The sequence below is a fragment of the Hesperophylax consimilis genome, unplaced genomic scaffold, assembly GCF_061612785.1.
Source record: "Hesperophylax consimilis isolate HC1 unplaced genomic scaffold, BYU_Hcon_1.0 scaffold_206, whole genome shotgun sequence".
NCBI classification, from domain to species: Eukaryota; Metazoa; Arthropoda; class Insecta; order Trichoptera; family Limnephilidae; genus Hesperophylax; species Hesperophylax consimilis.
Window position 1 is genome coordinate 30331 of NW_028301414.1, and position 4385 is coordinate 34715.

Consider the following 4385-nt stretch of genomic DNA (forward strand, 5'->3'; position numbering starts at 1 on the left):
AGCTAAAAGTCAATCTTTTCTAGATGAAGAAGAATTAATAATTGGAAACAAAAAAGTTAATAGTTTATATGGCTTAAATAATTTTTATAATTTAAAAAGTATTAGGTTTGAAGATGTGGATTTTATTGGTAACATTAATAAAAAACACAAAATAGATATAGATGAATTATCTTTTAAAAAATGTAATAATGTTAATTATGCTTTATCATATTTTAATAATATTAATAGCTTAATAATTGATTGTAATGATTTGTCTTATCCACTTTATACTGTTTTAAAGAAACTTAAAAAGATTGAAATCAAAAATTGTTATATTAGTCTTTTTAATAAAAAGGAAAAATTTGAAAACATTGAAGAAGTTACTTTGGATTCTTTTATGAATTTTAATAATAAAAACATTAAAGAATATTTTCCTAATATAAAGAAATTTACAATTAATAATAATAGGAAAGATTTTAGTAATAATGATATTGATAAAATGATTTCATTTTATAAATTAAAGGATGTTGAATTTATATTTAATACTTATGAATTAAATTTAAATTATAAAGATACTTATGATTTAAATAAAAAGACTGATTTAAATATGTTTATATCTCATTTTAAGTTTATAAAGTTTAATAATGAAAATAAATTTTATAATTATCCAGTTAAAAAATATAATTTGATTTATAATAATGAAACTATTAATAATAAAGATGTAAAGCTTATTAATATAATTATAAAAGAATTTACAAAAAAAGAATTAGAAAAAGAAAGAAAATCAACTTTAAAAAAACTAGATAAAATAGAATCTAAACTTAAGGAAGTTTCTTTTAAAAATGATTTTATTTAAAAAAAATAGACAAATGTCTATTTTTAATTATATTTTTTTTATTAATAAAAAATTTTATAATAATCTTTTATGTAAAGGTCTCTACATTGTCTTCTTGCTAATTCTTTCATTGTTATTTCATAACAATATTCATTAGGGTGATATAAACCACTAGTTTCTATATATTCTGCATCATCATAATTTCTTATAGCATCTGCAATTGCTAAAGCAACCCCTGCAGACCTAGAAACTCCTTGTATACATTGAACTATTAAAAAATCAGTATCTATGTCTTTTATAAAGTCAACAATTTCTTTAGCATGATGTTGTTTCATACCATATTTTATAAAACATTCATTACCAACATTATTATCAGTAAAACTTAAATTTAAAACCTTTTTAAATCCATTTTGTTCATTAGGTTTAATTAATAATGGAATGTTAAAAAAGTCACTAATTGATATTATAGAATATGTTTCCTTACTTTCTTGTGTCAACATTTCTCTTACTGCTTCTTCAGATTTATAATTATTTTCATATTTTAAAGCTCCTTTTCTTTGTTTATAATCTATTATACCATTTTAAAAAAAAAATAGATAAATTATCTATTTTTCTTTATCAATTTTTACAGCTCTTCCTACACCAATAGGGTTTCCAACACAACTTTCTTCTAAACACATAATTTTTAAATATACTTTATTAGAAAAGTTATTTACTAATATATTTATAATTGATAAAAAACAATATCTCATTAGTATTATATGTACTTATTGGAGAATTAAGAACTAATATTAATAAACAAAACATTATAGGCATAATAAATATCCCTCTTGATATAATAATAATAACTCTTCTTAAAGTTATTCCCTTATTAAAAAGAATAATTATACCAATTGATATTGTTATACAAATACTAATAAATCCAATTAATGAAGGAATTGATTTGTCATATAATTTCATAACTGATGAATATGTCCAATCCATTTCTTTTATAACTACTGCTCCGTTTATACATATTTTAAAATATATCATTATTAATAAAAATGTTGTTAAAGTTTTTAATATTAATAACCCATAATCTATTATCTTTAATTGATTTAAACTAAATTCTTTTTTATTTTTTCATTTTTCCTCCTTTAAACATTATAACATCTAAAAAACATTAAGTCAATAATATCTACAAACAAAAAAATAGATAAAACATCTATTTTTCTTTATTTATAACAAGCTTGTTAATTAAACCAATCCCAATCATCTTTTAATATTGGCATTTCTTTGTCAATAAACCATTTATTATTTTCATCTTTATAACAAGAAAGTACCTCTTTGATAATTAATAGGAATGTCTTTATCAAAGTTAAGATTAATATCATTAATTAATTTTTCTTTTAAAGCTAAAGTATTTAACTTTTGTAATGATTTATGAGAAAAATTAGCTTGAGCAACCATTGAATGCTATTTCTAATTGCATCTACTTGTCTCCAATACAAAAGCATTACAAGCTTCTGTAATAGAAGGAACTGCAAACACTCTACTATCAAAAAAGGCAGGTTTATTTGTTTCATTAAACATTAATTGATTAAACTTGAAGTAGAAAAATAGATATCGCATTCTCGTTGCTTTTAATTCCTTAAAGGAATTTATACCAATTCTCCTATTCGTCGAATTATAACCTGTGAGTTAGATATCGGTAAAATAAATATACCTTTAGGTATTTTTATTTTAATTTTTCAATTAATTCTTTACAATAACTTTTATATATGTTATAATAATAGAAAGGTTGTTAAGGAGGAAATTATATGAATAGAGCAATTACAAAAACAGTTGATTTAAAAAATATGAATAAAGATGAAAAATCTTTCTTTTTAACTATGTTTAATAATAGCTCTATTGCTTTAACTCATACATATAATGTTGTGTTAAAAGAATTAGAAGATTATACATATTTAAAAAATAAACACAAATTACCTTCTATGATGACCATTGGAAAAGAATTTATTACTCCATTAAGACAAAATGAACATTACAAAGAAATTTTATCTTCTAAAAATGTTTCTAGGCTATCTATAAACCTTATTATAACAGATATTATTGCTAATTATAAAAATTATGTTAGTTTACAATATAAAATAGACAATATGAGTAAAAAAGACAAACAAAAGATTCTTAAAAATCATATTGGTAATCAAAAAACATTTGGTAAACCAAATTATAAAAATGAAATTACTTCAATTCCTATTTATAACAATTCTAATAAAGATGGGAAATGTATAAGAATAAATGATAAAAGTATTGATATGCCACTATTCAAAAGAATAAAAGTTAAACAGAAATGTAATAATTTACAAAACCTAGATATAAAAATGATTACAATAAAAGAAATAATTAAAGGTGAAAAATATCAATTAATTATTATTTATGATAAAGCAGTAAACAAAAATAGAAAAGATATTGGTTTAAGAACTTTTATTAAAGATACAATTAAAAAAACTCCAAATAAGATTGTTGCTATTGATATGAATATGGCAAACAATGAAGTTTTTTATAATCAACTTGGAGAAATTACAACATTATCTAAAGACATTGTTGATAAAAACAATTTAGTTTAGTAAAAAAATAAAAGATATAGACAACAAAATTGATAAATGTGACAATAATAAATCTAAAAAACATAGAATATTATTACATAAAAGAAAACAATTGTTTCAACATTTAGTTGATTATAAAAAAGATTATTATAGTAAATTAATTTTAGACATTTGTAAAGATAATGAAATCATAATAATTGAGAACCTTAATTCATTTAATATGAGGCAAGAAGGTAAATCAACTAATAAAAACAAAAATATTAATAAAAAATTAGAATTAATTCCATTTGGATTAATAAAACAATTATTTATTAATTGCTCTGAAAACTTAGGAAAAACACTAATATTAGTTGACCCTAGATATACTTCCAAATATTGTAATGATTGTGATGAAATCTATCATGATTTAGATAAAGAAAAAGAATGGATTTGTCCATATTGTGGAGTAGTACATTCTAGAGATAAAAATGCGAGTCAAAACATTTATGATTTTGGACTTGGAAATAAACAACACCCAATGGTAAAAGAAAAAGGTATTATGCCTTCAAAATTAATTACAATTATTTAAATTTCATAATTAATTAACTTTTACAAAAAAAAATATAGGTTAGGAACTAACCTTGATAAACGAGATATTATTAGAGTGGAATCTATAATTATATAAATTTATAAATCCTGAAAGGATTTTGTATGTGAGCAAAGCTCTGTATTGTTTTATTAATAGAATATGTATTAATAAAGAAATTTATAGGCTATAGCCCTAATAATGTTTTTCAGAATCTCGTGACTTTAGTCATGAGTAGTTCAACAATATATATTAACTTATCTAAAGAAATCAACATGTCTTCTAATGGTATATAACTATCATTATAATTATAATATCCATCTTCTTCTTTAAAATTAAGCTGAAAAGTTAATTCTTTTACAAAAGCTTCATTACCAAAATTAATTAATTTAATTAACAAAGTTTTTGTAAATTCATC